This window comes from Vigna unguiculata, chromosome 5 (genome assembly GCF_037176805.1).
Source record: "Vigna unguiculata cultivar grain cowpea cultivar isolate G323 ecotype 2 chromosome 5, ASM3717680v1, whole genome shotgun sequence".
NCBI classification, from domain to species: Eukaryota; Viridiplantae; Streptophyta; class Magnoliopsida; order Fabales; family Fabaceae; genus Vigna; species Vigna unguiculata.
In genome coordinates this window covers 40043354-40065779 of record NC_140796.1, presented here as the reverse complement: position 1 = coordinate 40065779, position 22426 = coordinate 40043354, and the positions used below count along the sequence as shown (strand labels likewise).

Here is a 22426-nt window from a genome sequence, read left to right as displayed (position 1 = left end):
GTTTAAACATTTCAATAAAAATTGTGTTTCTTGCTCAACCAATGTCAAGTAACCCAATTCACTCTCAAAGAGGCATTCATAAAACACATTGATCTCAAAACTATGCATACTACAAAATATCAAAACTCAAATCAATAACTCAAACATAAAGTTCAATTTATAACTTCATTGTGAAAACGTGCATTTCATCATTGTTGCTACCTAGTTGAGGGTGTATCTTTTCCAGCAAGTGCATTGGGTCAATTGTAGTACAACAAGGTCGTATCCACATGGATTTGGTAACTAAATTAGTAATCTATAATCTAACCCAAGTTTAGCAATGAAACAATAATCAAAGGTTTGGTTTGGTACTGTTAAAAATAAATTAAAACTAAGTTTGAGAGAGATGATGGTTTTTAAGGCGTTGGAATTGATCTTGGCCTCTTAACTCAATTGTGCTGCCCTTAATTATCTATAAATTATATTCTTTATTTTAGTGTTCTTGGAAGTACGCTTTACTTGTTGATCTAACCTCATGTCTAAGAGTTAGAACCTAAGGGTGTCAAACAAAAGATGTCCCTATCCAGGTGGAGGAACCCTTGCATTGTGAACAAGACTCTTTAAACCAACTAAATCTGCATATCCATGTGTGGTATATGACAAGCATTAGGAGACTTGATTGGATCTAAACACTAGATTAGATGTCTTAGCCAAGTCACCAAAGCAATAAATACAAATCAAGTAACTAACACATAAAATAAGAACACAACAAATATATAATAAGCAAGTGCAATATAGAAAGAGTTTAGATGTTACATTCAATCTCAACTAGGAAGAAGTTAGCTGTTCATGATGATGAATACAATAAGAACATGCAATAGCTTTCCTCCTTCCATAGCTTTACAAAGATAAACAATAAGATCTAACATTAACTAGGGAGTTTCTCTCTTTAAAATTCATTTACAAAATCAACATATGAATCTCAGAGACATGTCTTGTATTTATAGAAAATCAAGTGATGCTCTAGCTTCCATTCTTGAAGATTAGCCATGGATGATTCCTTCATGAGTGAATTTCCTTTCAAGCTTGGGCAACCACTTTGGTGATCAGCAATGGAGGTTTCCCTTTCAAGGAGGTTTTCTTTTGATGCTCAGCTTCAAGTCTGGAGCTTAAGGTTTCCTTGTAGTGAAATTTTCTTAAAATGTGACTCAACGTCAATATCGCTACTCAACCACAGGCTTCAATTTTAACTTTTCTTAGTTCATCTTTCTGGCTAAGTTGCAACTTTTGTGTCTTAGCATCAACTTCTCATTTTCCTTCATTTTACTAGAAAAAACAACATAAATATATTAAATTCCACTTTTTATGATTTAAACTCTCCTCATTTTGTATTTATATGCAATTAGGACAATTATAACGATTTTTGCATTGATTTAATGCAAGATAAGTGTCTGAATGATATGCAATTTAACTAATACAAGACACTTATCAACATGCCTCAACTTTAGCTCTTTGCTTGTCCCCAAGAAAAACTTAAACAATTCTACAGAATGGTTTCAAAAGAGTTGATCATGGTTGGTCTAGGAATTTATCATCCACACTTATGAAAATCTAAGAGAAATACAATCAAGTACTTGAATTGGAACCAATGAAATCAGTTAGACACAAATGTAGTGTAAGACCCGTGAAAATTAAATAATTAAATAAATAATTAATAAATAAATGCGGGTAGTGGGAGCTTTTAAAGTATTAATTATTGATTTATATGATGTTGAAAAGTATTAGCTTAAATGGTTGAGAGTACTTAGTTGTGTGAGAGGACTTAGGTTCGAGTCATAAGTATGCCATTTGTATGTTATTTAATTTATTATTATTTTTAATAATATGCTTGATCATGTTGGGTGATAATATAATCATAGAATTATATTAAATATCAAGAAATATGAATTGGTTTGATGGTTATGCATTGAATTAACATTGATGTGGGTATCCTTGATAGATACAAATTTAATTTCTTTTTGCTAAAATTAGTTTAGCATGAAGGTGAAAGGGTAGAAAAACCCTAGTTGACAATGGGCAGCCAAGGGAGGTCGGAAAACAGCCACTAAATGGACCTTTAATGGTAATTAAACTCTAGTTAATGGAAATTTTCGTTTTAGTGCATTAATCTACCATTAAGGTATCATTAAAAGACAAATTTTGGGTGAGAAGAAGGTTTTTGTGCTTGTCTTTGTGTCACACTCAAAGGAATACAAAATTGGAGAGTGATCAAAGAGGAACTCCCAATAATCTCCTTTTTTTTTAGCAAAGGAATCCAGGTTAGGGGAGCTTTACGCGTTAAGTTTAGGTTTAATTCTAATTGGTATGATAATTAGAGTACCTTACACGCTAGCCTTATTTTAAATGTAATTGGCATGCTAAATAAGGTAATTTCATGTGTTGACTACTTTAAGTCTGATTGGCATGCTAAGTATGATATGATTTTGTATGAATTGTATATTCCATTTTTAAAAGTTTGTGATTCTAGGAAATTTCCAGAATTAGTCTGGTTGGTGGTGAACTGCCGCTAGACTATCTTTTCCTTGCAAGGCCATTTAGGGTTCTTGTAGAAGAACCACCTGCCAAAAATAGCGTAAAATAGACAATTTGGCCATTGTTGACCGACCTTGCCAGAGTTGACTGGTTGACCAGTCTTGACTTTTTGAAAGTCCATTGAGAGACTTCCACGTGTCAGGGACGTCTCTCCATTAGGGTTTGATTGCCATGAGTGATTGCGCGAAGGTTACGGGGGTTGCCGCGGTGGTAGCAGAAACGCCGAAGGGGTTGATTCCACCGCTGTTGCGGAAAAATGGAGTTGGGTTCATGTTCTAGAGACACGGTGGTGGTCACGTGAAAGACTCACGACTACAGGTCTCGGTGGTGTCTGCGGGATGCACGAAGAAGATGACGCTCGCGAACTCCGATGAGTTGCAACGGCGTCGTAATGGTGTTGTAGAGCGTGGGTTGTCTTGGTGCGCAATGGTGGTTCGATGTGCGAGTGACGACGGGGCTGTTGTTGACGACGAGATCGCGACGGTGGTGGCGCAAGGGGACGAGGCGAATTGCAGCGAGTGGTGCTGCAATGGTGGAAAGTGCAGGTGCAGAGGTGGTGGTTTCGAGTGGCGGCCACGTCGAGCATGACGATTCTTGCGAGAAGATGGTGGCTGGCGCGAGAGATGTAGGTTCGAGCTGCTGGCAGCGTGACGGTGGTTGTGGTTTCTGGCGACGGTGCGACGGGGTCTACGTTCGACGAGCTGCAACGATAATTGGACGTGGACGGGCGGCCATGGAGGACGACGACTACGGAGTGTGGCGGTTGTAGAGTGTGACGGTTGCGGAGTGGGTTGGTGCGGAAGAGAGAGAAGGAGGGATTAGGGTTAGGGTTTGTGTTGGGAAAGAGATGATGACGTGGCAAACATTGATTGGTGATTTGAGTTAGTGGAGGATTGATGATGTGGCAATCTGTCATTGGTTAACTTAGTAAGTGGAGGATTGCCACGTGGCGAAATCTGGTGGACTAAAGTGACATTAGGGGTGCAGTTTAGTAAAAAGGAGGGGTGCATAACAGAACTTGAATGTTAAATTCAGAAGGGGGTGTAAACCTTAAAATAGGGAGTGCAGTTAGCTCTAAAAATGTTTTTTTAGAAATAGATATTCCAATTGAAAAAAAGGGGTGTGAACATGAGAATTGGGGGTGCATTCAGTACATGAACTATTCCTCTCCAAAATTATGATTGTGGGACTTAAATTATGAATTAAAAGATTCACCATTTACACTCTTAAAAACCTAAATTAAATTACAGTTGAATCATAATGCTCAAGGAGGTCTAATAATAAAGTATGCCACTAAATACACTTTTTAAGCTAAAAACATATATATAATAATAATATTAAACTCCCAGAATATAATTATTTAATGAGAACAAACGTTCGACCCATCACACCCTCTAGGTGGTCTGGAAGCACGCAGCACCTGGCGGTACATGCCCCCCGCTAGGCGATTTTACTGCAGTATTGATGTTCTTGATTCTGTGGGCGTGATCTACAAGGCTTGCGGTGATGCTTGAAAGGTGGGATTGCTGGTGTTCCTTGAGCTGTGACTCGGAACGTATCCCTTAAGTTGTGGCTCGGGATAGGGGTTAAAGCATGTGGTATTCCTTGAGTTGTGGCTCGGAATAGCATCTCTTGAGTTGTGGCTTGGGATGGTGGATGAACACGCGAAACTCTTGAGTTATGGCTCGGATTGGTGAGTGTTGCCGGTGTGAGTGTGCTGGTTGTGGCCAGTACAGATGGGTCCAGATAGATTGCCCTCCTCAGTAGTCGACTAATAAGTTTGGTAGTCTTGGGACATTGCGAACTATGTTCGTATTTGGGAACTCCACCTGGCATTATGGTGTATGATCCATAACATGGTTTTCCGCACGTGCTCTATCGGTTGTGGCCGATAGGTATGACAACAAGTCACCTCGAAGTAATCACTGGAAGATGTATAACACGAATAACCTGGTTGTGGCCAGGTGGTATGAATTAAAAGGGATGGAATTCATTTGGGATGAATGTGTTGTATATGTGCATATATATTGGTATCTGTTTTATCTGTTAAGCTCACCCTATCTGCTTGTATTTGGCGATGATCGTGTACGCGGTACACGTGAGCAGATGATGTTGATGCAGGTGGTCTTGGTGAGACTTAGCTACGAAGTGGGGATAGCATGGGAGCTATAGATATATTTTATGTTTGGAAATAAATTGTAAACTCTTATGAAAGGTCTTTATATCATTTTCAGTTTTATAGACTATGAATTTTGGAATTTTATTTGGAAGTAATGAAGTTTTAAATTTCTCGCGCTTTATGGGAAATAAAGTATTATTAATTGTGATGTAATTATTGCTTTATCTATTTTATTTAATTAAATCCGTAATATCCTGACGGAACGTTACACGTAGTTCAGTTATCATAGCTAAAGATCAAAGATAGAGTCTCTCAATGCGTTTTCTATTTTAAGTGTAGAATTGCATCCTCCCAAGTGTTCAAAGTGTTTGCTCTCTTAGCACAATTTGCAATTGTCCACTTGGATTTGTATTTTCATTCCTAATTGTTATGTACATATGATTGGAAAATATCACTAATGTCTTTTAGGCTTGTAACGTGGTTGGGCTATCAAAGAACTTTGTTTTACAAAAAGAGCAAGACTCACTACTAAAAAGGAAAACAATAATGTGTAAGTGGTATGAGTCTAGCCTATTCTAGCCATATTTTTCTTTTGTTTTTCTCTTCTACTACAACCTATTTTTCTTTCAATTCTTTTCATTCCTTTTAGGTACACTCTTAATTGACTTATTCTCCTTTATCTTTTTTGATTCGAGGTGTCCAAATTCAATTTCATTTTTGCTGCAATTTTCATTTTCCTTTGTATTCTTATGTATGCTTTCAACATACCCTAAATTTATTCCTTTATACATCACACAACCCACCATTGTCTTCATGGCACACACACATTTATTGCATCCTTCTCATCAGTAAGAAGGTTTGGATTACCTACATTCTAAGCTCAGGGTGTGTGTTTCAGGCCAAGGTTTAAAATGGTATTTTTCATTCAAAAATCATGTAGGGTGGTTGTTTGGTCCTAGTTTATACAAAATTTTCAACAAGAAACTTTGCCTTGATCCTTTCTAAGCCGATCATGCTTAGCAATAAGAAATTAGACACAAAACTTGTGACTTAGTCATTAAATGTTTTCTTTTATTTTCACATAAAGTGTTTGGCTCACTCATCTCACAAGGTTGGATTCACTTCCCTGTGTCAACCTTTAATTAAGAACTGACCTACATTGCATCAATTTCTATTAAGCATTCATGGTTCTTCCTTCTTTCCTTTCCTTGCATTCTCAATTTTTCAAAACATTTTCAGAGTGTGTTTTTCTTTTTCTTGCTTTGTTCCTAATTTAACCATGTCCAAAATGTATTTACAACCTAAACTAGATTACCTAAGACATGCATACTTAATTATCAAACAACTAAATCTAGAATAAAATTTAAAACAATAAAGCTAAAATTAAAGTGTAAAATTTAAAAGGCATAAATTTTAAAAATATTTCTATTTTGGTTGATGGTGGGGGTGGCTATTCACTGCTCTTTTGAATCAATTGATTCAGATGCTTTCTCAAAGTCAAAGAACTTATCAAAACCTTCTTCTTCTCTTATTTTGCTTCCTTCTATTCTGATGCCTCCTCATTGTTGGAAGGTTGTTCACTTCCTTCTCGCCTCACATTTTTAAATTTCCCAATGAGGGGATCATCTTCAGTTTCCTCAAATGCACTAATTTCAGTATTGTTATCCTTTTCTTGTGAGGTTGTAGTAACTTCATTGGTGCTTTCCACATTGTCTGATCCACCAGCATCAACACTAATGTTGTTGCTTGAGTTAGGTTGTTGTGGCTTAGGCTTAGGTTGTGGCTTATCTAGTAGGTAAAAAAAAAATTATAGTTTCTGTCAGAATATTTTAACCGTTAGAAAATATTGTATTGTTTAATATTTTAAACTATTTACGATTATAGTTTCAATATTTTAATGTTTTTCAATTGTGGCTCTCTTTCTCTTACGTTAGTACTTCTTTCACGACATTGTGTCTTCAACTTATGTTTTTATGTTTTTTGGTCTTCATTTGGTCTCCTTCTCACACGCTGTCTCTTCTTCTGTGTAGTGGTCAGATTGCTCTAATGCATTTTCATGCATAGCAGATTCTCAATGTGAGTTTGGAAGTTTTTCAACATATTGAAGCCATCAAATTTCAAAGCATGTGAGATTTCTTATGTTTCTGAAGTTAATATGTGTTATGTGACCTATTTTAGAGCATTCTTAATTTATTATTTGCAACTTCTAATTTCATTGATCCCTCGTTTTGTAATGAAAACCCTAATCTCGAAAGTTATTGATTATGATAATCGGGTTCAATGCATTATCGTAGTTAGTGAATCACATTGTTTGCTTACTTTATGCTGTTGAGTGTTTAGCCATCTATTTCGATTGTTTGCTGTTATAGGAATGGTGGTTGAATAGAAAAATACTAATTCTTATTTTGTAGGCTTCATTGTTTTTTTTTAATTCTTGAGTTTTCTTTATACATTCATGTTTAATGCAAAGACTACCTAGAACCACGTAATAAGGTAGAACGTGGAAACTTTGCTACTGTCACAAACATGTAGTAAGTATATATAACCTGGCATATGAATATTAAACTGTTAGTTTGAAAAAAGTTGAAAAAATAATAAATGAAACTTTTGCTATTTTGATTGCAAAAAGTCCACAAATAATATAAAATTTGTTAGGTTGCAGATTTATTTCTGATTTATTGTTCTGTTTGTTTGTTATTTTGTTGCTTTGATACTCCTATTAATTAGGAGGAATAAATCACACGTCCCCTGATATTAGGGATCATATCTAGGCATGTAAATGTGATCTGCGCAAATCTGTTCAGTTATTTGTTTTGATGTAGCGGCTTTATATAGTCGTATATTTCTCATTTTTAATACAGAGAGCACTTTCATCTTTTCATCTATTTTTTAGAATATTCATATGCCCAATTTAATAATTAGTATCAGAGCTCCGAAAGGGGCCTGATAACCTAAAAGAGAGAATCAAAATGGTAGAGCAGTTCATGCAACCCTCAATTCAAAAGTTTGATGGCCATTACGACTTTTGGTCCATGACAATGGAAACCTTACTTCGGAGCAAGGAGCTATGGAGTTTGCTGGAGGATGGAATACCAACGCCTGTGATGAGCAGGGGACCCAACGGTGAGACACAAAAGAAAGCTTTTAACGAGGCTAAACTCCAAGATTTGAGAGTAAAAAGTTTTCACTTTCAAACTATTGATAGAGAAATTCTCGATACCATTCTTGACAAAGAAACGTCCAAGGCATTATGGAATTCCATGAAGTAGAAGTATCAAGGTTCTACAAGGGTCAAACGGGCACAACTCCAAGCGTTACGAAGAGAATTTGAACTGCTCACCATGAAAGATGGAGAAAAGGTGGATAGCTTTCTCGGACGCACCATGACTATGGTTAGTAAAATGAAATCAAATGGAGAGATGATGGAGAAAAGCACAATGATCAGTAAAATCTTGTGCTCTTTCACCCCAAAATTCAATTATGTAGTCTGCGCGATTGAAGAATCCAATGATATTAGCATCTTAACCATTGATGAGTTGCATGGAAGTCTCCTAGTACATAAGCAGAGGATGCAAGGGCTACATGAGGAGGAGCAAGTGCTGAAAGCAACCCATGACGAAATTCCTAGCAAAAGGAACACTCAAGATGATCGACCTAACAAAGGCAGGGGTCGTGGTGCATTCAGAGGTGGTCACAACAGAGGGAGAGGAAGACAATTCTTCAACAAATCCACTGTTGAATGTTTCAAGTGTCACAAATTGGGGCATTTTCAATATGAGTGTCCAAATTTGGAGAAGAAGGCAAATTATACAGAGGTAGATGAAGAAGACGAGATTTTACTGATGGCTTATGAGGACTTACAACAATAAATAGAAGATTGATGGTATTTTGATTTCGGCTGTAGCAATCACATGACTGGCCATAAAGAGTGGTTTCTAAGTCTAGGGGAAGAGCATTGCAGAACGGTGAAGCTTGGGAATGATACACACATGAAAGTGGCAGCTAAGGGTAATATCAGAATGCAAATTAATGGTATGTCTCAAGTTTTAACTGATATATATTATATTCTGGATCTGAAAAATAATTTGCTAAGTATAGGCCAACTACAAGAGAAAGGTTTGACCATTCTGATTTTGGATGGTACATGCAAAGTATTTCATTCGCAGAAAGGATTGATTATGGAAACTAACATGAGTGGAAATAGAATGTTCTATTTGACATCCTCTATTGTTCCAAAATAGTATGTATGTTTACAAACAGAAAGTGTATCAACAAGAGAGGCACACTTATGGCATTGCCGGTTCGGACATCTTAATTACAAAGCATTAAATACATTGGTTTGTAAGGAGATGGTCGTTGGACTACCAACATTGGAATTTCCAGTAAAAACATGTAACACATGTTTAACTGGGAAACAGACCAAAAGTTCTTTTCCTAGCGCGAGTACATGGAGAGCATCCAAACAACTTCAGTTGATTCATTCCAACATTTGTGGTCCTATCAAGCCACCTTCATATAGTGGTAAGAGGTATATCTTGAGTTTCATTGATGATTTTAGTCGTAAAACCTGGGTGTATTTTTTACATGAAAAATCAGAAGCACTTGCAATGTTTAAAAAGTTTAAAGCTCGCGTAGAGAAGGAGGTAGGGACAGACATATCATGTCTCAGAATAGATAGAGGAGGGGAATTTCTTTCAAATGAATTTGAGGAGTTCTGCTACTCAGAAGGTATATGAAGACAGTTGACCACCTCTTACAATCCTCAACAAAACGGTGTGGCGGAAAGGAAAAACAGGACTATTTTGGATGTTGTTCGAGCTATGTTGCATGGAAAACAGGTTCCCAAGATGTTTTGGCCATATGCTGTGAAATGGTGTGTGCACATTTAGAATAGAAGTCCAACTACAACTGTAGAAAGCAAGACTCTAGAGGAGGCTTGGAGCGGTGAGAAACCTATGGTGGAGTACTTTAAAATCTTTGGTTGCCTTGCGCATGCCCATGTTCCAAATCAGAAGAGAATTAAACTAGATGACAAAAGCAAAACATGTATCTTTTTAGGAGTCAGTGATGAATGAAAGGCCTGGAAATTGTATGATCCAATTTCAAAATCAATTATCATCAGTAGAGATGTGGTATTTGAAGAAGAGAAAAGTTGGGACTGGATCCAATAAAAAATTCAGCAACAAAAACTACGTTATGAACATGCAGATGATCCGGCAAGAGTGATTGATCAAGAAACTGAAACAATGGCCAATGAGGATGAAGAGGAAGACAACACAAGAGACAATGTAGATGGCAAATCATCTGATATATCTCCAGGGAGGGGTGCACGTGTAAGGAGAGCACCAAGATGGTTGGAATATTATGAAACTAGGCATGTATTTCCGAAGAAGATTGCTTAAATGCATTATTGATGATGATTGACAGTGATTCAGTCACTCTCAAGGATGTTGTAAAGAGTAAACATTGGAGAGAGGCAATGATGAGTGAAATGGAAGCAATAGAAAGGAATCACACATGGGAACTCACAATATTACCAAATGGAGTCACACCAATTGGAGTTAAGTGGGTGTTTAAAACAAAATTGGATGCTAATGGCCAAGTGGAGAAATACAAAGCAAGGTTTATAGCAAAAGGATATGCACAGAGGCATGGGATTGATTATACCAAAGTCTTTGCAGCAGTTGCTCGACTTGACACGGTACGAGTAATATTGGCCACAATTGTTCAATTTACCTGGACATCATTTCAGCTTGATGTCAATAAAAAAATTCAGCAACAAAAACTACGTTATGAACATGCAGATGATCCGGCAAGAGTGATTGATCAAGAAACTGAAACAGTGGCCAATGAGGATGAAGAGGAAGACAACACAAGAGACAATGTAGATGGAAAATCATCTGATATATCTCCAGGGAGGGGTGCACGTGTAAGGAGAGCATCAAGATGGTTGGAAGATTATGAAACTGGGCATGTATTTCCGAAGAAGATTGCTTAAATGCATTATTGATGATGATTGACAGTGATTCAGTCACTCTCAAGGATGTTGTAAAGAGTAAACATTGGAGAGAGGCAATGATGAGTGAAATGGAAGCAATAGAAAGGAATCACACATGGGAACTCACAATATTACCAAATGGAGTCACACCAATTGGAGTTAAGTGGGTGTTTAAAACAAAATTGGATGCTAATGGCCAAGTGGAGAAATACAAAGCAAGGTTTGTAGCAAAAGGATATGCACAGAGGCATAGGATTGATTATACCAAAGTCTTTGCAGCAGTTGCTCGACTTGACACGGTACGAGTAATATTGGCCACAACTGTTCAATTTACCTGGACATCATTTCAGCTTGATGTGAAGAGTTCCTTTCTACATGGGGAACTCAAGGAAGCTGTGTATGTTTGACAGCCCGAAGGATTTCATAAAAAGGGAGAAGAAGATAAGGTTTATCGGTTGAAGAAAGTATTGTATGGTGTCGAACTCGAAATCGCGACAGAACGGCAAACCAAAAATTAAAATTTGTAAACAAAAACAGAGTTTGGAGTCGCCACCATAGTTATTATAGAAAACTATGGAAAAAACAAAAAAATAAATAAAACAAGGTCTGCAGAAAACCAGATTTTGGGTCGGGGAGTTGGTTACGCGTGGGGAAGGTATTAGTACCCCACAACGTTTATCCTAAGACAGTACCTTTAATTAAATGTGCAAAAGTTATGTGATTTTTCAAAATATTTAATTTTCCCCAAAAGTCCAAAAGTAACAATAAAAGGATGTACAAAAGAAACAAAATTTTTTTTTTTTGGTTTTTTTTGGCCCGACAAGGATTATTTTTCGCTCCTACGTATCTCCACGTGAATGAAGAATCAGGGTTACCTAGTTCTTTATGAAAAACTATTTGGAAAACTACTTAAAAAATGATTTATTTATTTTTTAATAATTTTGAAAACCTTTTCATTCAAATTTTTAGTATTATTTTATTATTGGTGTCATGCGACACGAGCGGTAGGACCGACAATGAAAATAATTTTTTTTCATATTTGATTTTTTTATCTTTTATAATTTTTCATATTATTTTAAAGTTATTTAAAAGTGGATGTGGATGTCACTCCAACGTGAGCAACCAGATAGATATTAAAAAGTAAACAAAGAAAGCTATTTTTTATTCATTGATTGGTATATATTTTTTAGAAAAAAAAAAGAACAAAAGTCTAAAATGGGTGTCATGCAATGCGAGCGGTCGAACAGACACAAAAGAAATAGGAAATTTTTTTTATGATTTAAACAAAATAATGAAAATTAAAAAAAAAATAAATCAAAAGAAAAAGAAACTAACAATGACGTACCTTCTGCCTTTCCTTTTTTCTTGCCTCCTTTTATAATATTTTTGTGTTTTTTTTCAAGAGAGATAAAGATGATATGCGTTTGTGTGGGTGGTAATGAGAGAGAAAGAGAGAGTATAGAGAATCTTCTTTTTTTTACCTCCTTCAATATGTTTTTTTATTTTTTGAAAGAGATATGAAAGAGGAGATGTGTATGTGGGAGTAGTGATGAGAAAGAATTAGAGAAGTGTAGAGGATATCTTTTTTTTTTGTCATGACAGAGTGCGTATTTATACCACACCTTGCAATATCAATACAATCTCAACCTTAATTGTAATGAACAATATAAGGAAAAAATTGATCATGATAACAGCAAATTATGGGGATCAAATCGCAGCAAATTAGAGTACAAAATCAATCAAGATTAGTAATATTTATTCTAATTATATGAAGAGATATTATTTTAATTATTAGAATGATATCACTAATTTCTCTATCAGAATAAAGGTGGTAGAAGATATGTTGAGTTGTTGGACTCATGAAGAGGAGTGTGACAACAAAAGAGGTTCTTCCTTAGTCTTTAAAGAAAATTTTGTTTCACATTTTTTTTATTTTCCATTAACTAAAAAACTTTATTTATTTTTTTTATATTTTTTTTGAAAATAAATTTATTCACTTGGACGAAATTGGTTGTTGACAGCTACCCCTCTTTACTTAGATTTTACTAGATAATATGAAAATTTGACTTTTCATATTATCGTAATAAAAGATAAGTAAAGATAAAAACATTAATTTCGTTTGGGTTTCAAAATAAGACAAATTTGAAGACAAACTTGAACTTACTAGGTAAAGGGTCTCGATTTGACACACTAATTCTTTTTGTTTTTTTTTTGAAAAAAACCAAATTAGACCAATCCCGAGGAGAGGGTCTATATGCAAAGGATTCGGGAACCATTACCATGTAGAGGGCCCCAATCCTAAAAAAAATATTTTTATAACTTTGACTTTTTGAAAAAGAGATTAGACCAATCCCGAGGAGAGGGTCTATATCTAAAGATTCAATGACCATTTCCACATAGAGGGTCCCAATCTGACAAAGAAATCAATGACCATTGTCACGCAAAAGGTCTTGATGTAAAGAGATCGATGACCATTGCCTTGCAGAGGGCCTTGATGTAAAGGAAACGATGACCATTGCCTCGCAGAGGGTCTTCATGCAAAGAGATTGATGACCATTGCCTCACAGAGGGCCTCGATGTGACATAAGAAATCAATGACCATTGCCTCGCATAGGGTCTTGATGTAAGGAGATCGATGACCATTGCCTCATAGAGGGCCTCGATGTGACATAAGAAATCAATGACCATTGCCTCGCAGAGGGTCTTGTTGTAAAGACATTGATGACCGTTGCCTCGTAGAGGGCCTCGATGTGACATAAGAAATCAATGACCATTGCCTTGAAGAGGGTTTTGATGTATAAAAGGAGAACCTAAATTTTGCTTTGAAGTGTCGACAAACATCGCGTGAATGTCTAACATTGGTGAGACTTACACAAAAAATTATCATTGTTGACTTTTTCTTTTAAATGATTTTAAATGATTTTGTGGAGTATGATGGATGATTTGATGATGCATGACATGTTATGATTTTCTTTTTGAACCTATATGGTGATGCATACATGGATGCGTGGATGCATGGGTGGAATTTGTTTTTTTTTCATTTTTTATTTTTCCTTTAATTTGAGAGCAAGGAAAACTAGGCTTAGAGGCTAGAAAAAAAACTGTAAGGCCAGACAAAACTAGATTTAGGGGCCAATATGGAAACCAGGCTTGGGGGCCAGTGTGGAAACTGACTTGAGGTTAGTGTGAAAACTGGGCTTGGGGGCTAGTGTGGAAACTAGGCTTGGAGGCCAGTGTGAAATTGGGCTTGAGGGTCAGTGTGGAAACTAGGCTTGAGGGCCAGTGTGGAAACTGGACTTAGGGTATATTGGTCATTCATATGAATGAAGAGGACCATAAATTTGAGAAATATCATAGAAAAAAATTGTGTATTTTTTTTTTTAATTTTCTTCCTTCTAGAACGAAATGATTCAATAGTCATTCATATGAGTGAAAAGGGTTTTGATTATAAAGGTGGAAACTATTTTATTCGAAAAGATGAATGAGTCATGTATGCATGACTTGGTCTGATGTATGAATTTTTCTTTTGAATTTTTTTGAAAACAAAATCGAATTGATTCCTGTTTCATTATTATTTTGAATTCATGGAATCATTTCTTTGGTCTAATCAGTTTACTAACAAACACTCTTTTAATCATTTCTTTTTGAAACACTATTTGAATGACATGCATGAAATTGCCAAGGACTTGAAAAGGTTTGGATGAGGTGATGAAGATTAACTAGGGAGTTGCCCCAATTTGAATTGGTTTTGGGGCACAAAATGTGTTTGAGCTTTCCTCAATTATTGATGGTATGAAGAAAATTATGGGGACTTCAAAAATTTTCCCCTCAGTGTGAAAGCCTAGGATGGTCTTAGGGTGCAAAGGCATGTTTGGTTTTTCCCAGTTGAGGAGGTGGAAAAGTGATGAGGTCTTCACAAGTTGCCCGTAATGTGATCACAATCTTTGATGTAAATAAATGCCCCAAATTCAGAATGAATGATGGGAATATATGAATTACTAATAAAGTGACTGCCCTAGTTTGGGTTTGGAATTGATAAAGATGGACTATTTTAAGGGGTGTCAAGGTTTAAGCTTAAAGCGAGGATATTGTAGGAGCAAAGATGGAGTTTCATGAAGAATAAATTGAAAGGGGACAACCCAAATTTAACCAGATTGCATGATTGCCTGTGCTGGTTTTGGAGCTTTGGAAACATGTCAATCAAACATAAACTGCCCCAGTGTTTAAAAGCAAATCTTTGAATACACTTTTTTAATCTTTTTTTTATAATTTTTTTAGAACAAACTTGTTAGCAAATAAAAATTTTCCTCTAAATTAAAACTTTCGAAAGATAACAACCAATCTTTGATTTGTATGGACTTTATTAGGCTTGTATCATGGGCAAGGCTAGGGGTATGGATGTAAATGATAGTAAAGGCCCAAAAAGTGATGTGAGGATTGTTATAAACAAGGATCTTTGAATAATGTTTTATTCAAAATTTGTTTGACTTCTTCTTGTTCACCTTTTACTTGCCTTTTTCTTTTGTTTTCTTGATATGACCATATCTTTTTTTTTTTTATATTTTCGTATTGGTGAACTACCATTCGGATGAAACAAACATTATGTCAACCCTTAGTGTGAGGCTGACCCTTGTTTAGGGTAAATTGAAGAAAAAAAATTGGAAGGCTCAAAATGGGTAGTAAAGGATAATTACTTTTTTTTTTATAAAGAAACATGACCACACATCATTTCAAATCATGGTTATTTTTCTCAACAAAAACTTTAATTTAGAGGAAAATAATTCAGTTCACATGATAGGAGGTCCCTTGTTTTGTTTTTTTTTTTTCATTTATTTTCTTATTTTTGCCTAGACTGTGCTTCAAAATTTTCAGTCTAATTGATTTTCTTCATTTTTTTGTGTTCAGAGAATTTATGGTAATCCTTTTTAAGGTATGTGTCCCCTTTATGATAATCCTCCATGTAAATGAAAACAAGGTTTATGGTGGAATAAAGATGGAAAGGAAGATGGATTTGAGCAATTTCATGTATGCAAGACTATATGATACTTCAAAAGACATGATAACAAACAAATTTTATTATTTAATCCATTGATTTGACCAAAGAATGTTTTATTATTTAGAAATATTCCTAGAAATTGGTGACAAGCAAAATCAGAAACAATTTGAATTTATTTTAGTGCATTTTTTTTGTCTTGTTTAAATTATGCATATGCATGTTATATGTTGCAACTATGTACCATGGATGACCACAAAATGGAATGCAATGCATGTTTGTGCCTTGCAGGACACTTATTCACATGATATGCTAATGAAATATATGTTTATGGCTAATGATGGTGTGATTGAGATGAATTTATTATTATATACAATGAAAGGTGAGGGTAAAGGATGCAAGCAGTCTCCCTTTAGTGCCTTAATTTAACATAGGTTTGTTGCTTAAAGTTCTAAGGGAAAATATATGTTCTCACAAGGATAGTTCCTTAATACCTAAATATCAAGGTCACTAGAGCTATGACCCACTTCATGGCATTTCTCACGACAGTTGGTAAACAACAAGAAGTGAGAGTACCAATGAAGCAAACAAACTCTAGTTGGGGTTCTCACAATGACCACTTGAGAAGTACATCCACTGTGACACCGCTACACAATCCTCTCTAATTCTAAGCAACTCAGACCCGGGTATAGGACCTCACTCATGTAATGAACAAAATGTCTGTGTGTGAAGGAAGAATATAATGTATACCCAAACCCACACTTGACAATTATTCCAAATACCAAAATAAAGAAGAAAATACACATACGATTATTCTAAATATAAAAAGAGATAAAAATACACGTACCCATAAAGATAAAAAAAGATAAAGAAGAAATATTAAGAAAAACCATATCAATTTTGCACATCCAATTAAATGGTCTAGCTCTCAAGGGTCCCAGTGGAGTCGCCATTTGTCACAACCAAAATCGCGACGGGACGGCGAACCAAAAATTAAAATTTGTAAAAAAAAAACAGAGTTTGGAGTCGCCACCATAGTTATTATAGGAAACTATGGAAAAACAAAAAAAAAAGAAGATAAAACAAGGTCTGCGGAAAACCAGATTTTGGGTCCGGGAGTCGGTTACGCGTAGGGAAGGTATTAGCACCCCACAACGTCCATCCTAAGACGATACCTTTAATTAAATGTGCAAAAGTTATATGGTTTTTCAAAATATTTAATTTTCCCCAACAGTCCAAAAGTAACAATAAAAGGATGTACAAAAGAAACAAAAATAATTTTTTTGGTTTTTTGGGCCCGACAAGGATTAATCCTCGTACCTACGTATCTCCATGTGAATGTAGAATCAGTGTTACGTAGTTCTTTATGAAAAACTATTTGGAAAACTACTTGAAAAATGATTTAATTTTTTTTTAATAAATGTGAAAACATTTTCATTCAAATTTTTAGTATTATTTTATTATTGGTGTCATGCGACGCGAGCTACCGGATCAACAATGAAAATATTTTTTTAATCTTTGATTTTTTTTATCATTTTAATCTTTTATAATTTTTCATATTTTTTTAAAGTTATTTAAAAGTGGATGTGATGTCACAACACTCTACAAGAAAAATAATTTTTACCAGAGGTTATTTTTGGCATTTCTGGGGTTTTAACCCCTACTAAAGGAATTACCCGCGATTTGGTTTTCTCCTAGAAAAACCAACGTCGTTAACGGATTAGCAGCGATTTTGACTAACCCCTGGTAAATCAACACTTACTGGCTGTTTGGAAAACCCTAGTAATTACTGACAGTTTTGAAACCCATGGTAATTACTGACAGTTTTGAAACCCCTGGTATGTACCTGCAATTTTGAAACCCCTGATAATTTCTGGCAGTTTTGAAACCCCTGATATTTATCTGTAATCTTAAAACCCCTAGTATTTATCTACAATCTTGAAACCCTGGATATTTATCTACATTTAACAAACCTCTACTATTTGTCTGCATTTTTAATCCTTTATATTGTATAATAATACTAAAAGTCCCTCTTCAATATTTATTGATGTTTTTACTTATTTATCAAATTTCCATAATATTATTTGTTACACTTTTTGAATGCATATAATTGTTATAACAAAGTTGTTCAATATTTGTTTATCTATAATTAATTATACAAAAATAGATATAATACTCATCTAATTAAAAAGTTAAATATAAAAATAGATAACTAAATTTATAAAAAAGTATAACAAATACGCACATTAAAATTCAAATTCAAGTATAATATTAAGTTAAGAAAAACTAGCAAATTCAAGTACACATCTTGTCTTCTACCAAGCTTGACTAGCACTTTAGATAAAGTCAAGATGAAGATGAACATTGAGCGCAAGATGTACATAAGCCAACTTTGAATTCTTCCACTGCCACGCGTAGTTTAACTTTACTCGCATAATCTTCGACCCTTCACAAAGAAGTACAAAGCAACCAACAATTCTTGAACACCCAAAAGAAAGAAAAATGGAAAATACAATTGAAGTAGATTTCAATGGCATATTTTATTAAATAAAGTAGTTAGCAAACATAAATATATAACCGAAAGTTTAAACTAGATTGAGAATGAAATATATGAAAGTTAAAAATATGATACCTTCACTGGTCCAAGCATACCATTTAATCTTCCAAGAAGAAATCTCGTAGTAACAGCCATCCAAAAACTAGTGCTAAGGCCAAATAGTATATTGAAAATGACACTAAAATCAAGTAAGCATTGAGAATTATAGGAAGTTGAACAAATAACTTAAAGAAAGCACCAATCCATTGACATATATACGTTCACCATCACAATCCCTGTAAACATTACATGCTTCTACCATAGTGATCAACAACAACTCCCAATAATAGATATATAAAGTTGATTACTACACTACTTATGGGTTAAATTATATTATTAGATATTATTTGAAGGATCAATTAAAGGTTAATTAATTCATGTGTTTATAAATTTGAAACTTAATTCAAGTAACTTTAAAATGTTATGTTGAGTGAAGGAGTGAATAAAAAGAAAGAAAAGGAAAAAAAAGTAACGCATGTTACATGAGCCAAACTCCATTGGGTGTTTTGATTTGTGTCTAATAGCAAACCTTTGTTGGGAATCTTTGGTTTCATTTGAAATAATGGTGAATGAAATATACTTATGAATAATAATCCACCACAATCACTAGTAGACATTGATAAATCAATTAACAATAACTTTCAACTGTTGGAATGATACAAATAACAATATAATAGCCAACTCATTAAGTTATATAATAATTAGCTACACCTACACCATTTAGATCAAACCTCATGTTTCAGAACTGTAAAAGGTAACTATAAGTGGTGATAAGGGAGAAGGAGAAAGGGTTTATAATTTTTTTAGTACTAAATAATTAATAAATGGAAAGTAATTTTGGATTTATAATCTATTAGAATTATAAGAATAATGATAAATAAATTTTGGAAGCAGTGGCATGAAGGGGACCCAAATAAGAACTTTTATTCTATGAATATCTAGATATGAAAAAAGTTAAAGAAATGGGACTTCTAAAAAGATGGTTATTGGGAAGTTACCTGGAGAATAATGTGAAGGAAATATATGAAGTCATTCATGCTTCTAACTATAATAAGTGTTTTTGTCAATTTCGAGTTCATACTACACAATTATGATTCTACACCAAAGAAATGAAAATTTAATTTTTACTATTGTAGGGAAAGATATGTCATTAGAACTTATGAAATTTGTGTGACTGAATAAAAGGAAAACAAATATATAACTCCTACCTGCCAAACATAAAGTAAAAAGAAAATAATGGATTCACAAAAATTGCAACCAAGCAAAAAAATCGGCAAGAACCTTGTTCCAATGTTGTATGAATCTAGAGTGAGGATTCATAACTCCAGGAGCAAAAGATGAACATAGAGAATAAAATTTTCTAGTGAATCTTTTGGATCGCCATTAAGAGCATTCTGAAACTGTATACAATTGGCAATGTGAAAGTTATAACAAATGATATATGTCTACAAAGGCAAATGGAAAAGTATACAAATTTTAGATGTAAAGTGAATGAAATGCTCTAAAGAACTTAATATTTTTTATAGGATTATAATACTAAGATTAATATTTATCCTATATATACTTTATACACCAAATATTTCAATAGCTTCTTAGCTCATGAATAGAAAAGTTGATTCCTTACCAATTATCCAAAGTTACCAATTAACTTGAGACTTTAAACCTCTTGCATTATGTAACTCTGCATTTCTTGGTATGAACTAATTTGAGAGCATTTATTTATTTTTCTTGTGAGAGAACCTAACTTCTGCTAATTTATTTGGAAAAATACAAGTGACAAAGACAATTAGTACTAAAATAACCGTTTTGTCATCCAACATGATATTCTAAGAGACTTGGCAATTTATCAAAGCACTTAAGAACAAACTGAACAGATAAAAAGACTGATGATTGACATAGTTGAGAAAACTTGAAAGGTGGCTTAGGGAGAAACAACAAGGCATTTTGATTCGCTTATGGTAAAATATTTTTGGATGGTGCATTGAACAAAAACGCCATCTAAAACTGAGGTTCTAGTTTTACACCTTTGAACCAATCAGTACTCCATTCCAAAGTTACTGAAAACTTTATCAAACCTCAAAACAGATAAAAATCAGTGTTAGTACAAATATAAAAACAGAATGGTGAATGATTTTGGAAGAGATAAATCAATGTTAGCACAAATACAAAAACAAAACTACAATTATACAAGGGAGAGAAAACAGAGATAAACCGTGATTCTGGAAGGGAAAGCTACACCCGTGAAATTGAAGCAATCGTGAATCATTAAAGTAGTCGCGTACCTTCGAAGCAACGACGAAGCTACGAAGTAGCTGCGAACACTTAAAGGTGTGAACATGAAACACGTTGTGGACATTCGAAGTAGCTTCGAACCACGACAACTTCACTGGAGCAGCAGTCGTGAACTCGCGACACAAACACCGTAGAACCTCCAAATACACCTAAACAAAAATTCCGCTGAGATTTAGGACGTGAATATTTGAGAAATCAGAAAGGCAGAGGAAACTATTTACCAATTGAATGTTGCAATTCAAAGATTCTCAATCGAAAAAGTGTGGAATTGATTACAAAGAGTCGTGAGCATCGTAGAGTGAAATTATTTTTCCGGAGTTCTAAAAGAGGAAGATTAAAAAATGTTAGGTTTTGCCAACATTGAAAATGAAAATGAGTAGGAATATAAGAAATAAATGCAAAAGAGGGAAAGAGAATGGGGAGAACTAGAAATTTACGGCGGTTCATTAAGGGGTTTAGAAAACCTCTAGGTCTTATCGGAGGTTATTATAACCTCCTTTAAAAAATCCCAACTAAAATACATGTTTTTGTAGTGACAACGTGAGCAATTAAATAGATATTAAAAAGTAAACAAAGAAAGTTATTTTTTATTCATAGATTGGTATATATTTTTTAGAAAACAAATTTATTCACCTGGACGAAATTGGGTGTTGACATATGATCTCAAACAAGCACCACGATCATGGTACAACAAGATTGAAGCCTATTTTGCACAAGAAAAATTTGAAAGGTGTTCTAGTGAACACACATTGTTCACTAAGTCAAAAGGAGGTAAAATAATAATAGTCAGTCTTTATGTTGATGATTTAATATTCACGGGCAATGATAGAAGCATGTGTGATGAGTTTAAGCATTCTATGATGTTGCATTTTGATATGACTGATTTGGGTATGATGAGCCATTTCCTTGGCATTGAAGTCAAGTAGAGTCCGAATGGCGTATTTATATGTCAAAGAAGATATGCACAAGAGGTATTATCGAGATTTGGAATGTTGGATTGTAATGTTGTGAAAAATCCTATGGTGACAGGAACGAGGTTATTAATAAATAAAGAAGGAGAGAAAGTTGAGGAAACACTCTTTAAACAATTACTTGGGAATTTGATGTATTTAACGATTACAAGGCCTGATTTGATGTATACAGTGAGCTTAATAAGCAGATTCATGACCAGTCCTACTACAACACATTGGCTTGCTGCAAAAAGAGTCTTAAGGTATGTCAAAGGCACAATCAATTTTGGCATCTAGTATAAAAAGGGAATTGATAGCCTAACACTACTAGCCTTTACTGACAACGATTATGTTGGAGATTTGAATGATTGAAGGAGCACTTCGGGTTTTGTGTTCATGATGGGAACATGTGCAGTATCGTGGGCATCTAAGAAACAGACTATGTTTGCATTGTCTACAACTGAGGCTGAATACATTGCAGTAGCCCTAGGTGCTTGCCAATGTTTTTGGTTAGGAAGGATACTTCATAAGATTGGAGTTAAAGATGAGACTGGAATTGAAATTATGTATAATAATAATATACAACTTTCTAAGCATACTGTGTTCCATGGAAAAAGTAAACACATTGATGTGAGATTCCATTTTCTTCGAGACTTGGTTAATATCGGGGTCGTTCAACACAGTTTTTGTCACTCACAAGACCAACTTGTTGATATCATGATGAAACCTTTAAAGCTGGAACAATTTGAGAGATTATGAATTATGCTTAGAGTAACCAATATAGAAGCATTAGTTTAAAGGAGGGAATGTTAGGTTGTAGACTGATAATTCTGTCGTTGACGCGATCAAATTAATATTACTAAACTATAGTAACGTCAGTATTGCTAAGATAGTAGTCAACAAAATA

The 22426-nt window shown here is 34.6% G+C and overlaps 1 long non-coding RNA gene and 1 pseudogene across 4 annotated transcripts; one reads left to right on the top strand and one right to left on the bottom strand.

The window, feature by feature from the left end:
* Window positions 1–7722: 7722 nt before the first annotated feature.
* LOC146886428 (uncharacterized) lies at window positions 7723–8559 on the top strand (annotated as a pseudogene).
* Window positions 8560–17880: 9321 nt separating this feature from the next.
* Window positions 17881–21074, bottom strand: LOC114186126 (uncharacterized). Of its 4 annotated transcripts, none has more exons than XR_014994892.1 (3): window positions 21007–21074; window positions 20791–20889; window positions 17881–20718 (listed from the first exon to the last, which is right to left on the bottom strand). It is a non-coding gene; the product is annotated as an uncharacterized LOC114186126 (long non-coding RNA). The 4 variants fall into 4 exon arrangements; XR_014994893.1 differs by lacking the exon at window positions 21007–21074 and having other exon boundaries at window positions 17881–19677; window positions 20560–20718; window positions 20791–20993; XR_003604971.2 differs by lacking the exon at window positions 21007–21074 and having other exon boundaries at window positions 17881–18127; window positions 18314–20718; window positions 20791–20989.
* Window positions 21075–22426: the final 1352 nt, after the last annotated feature.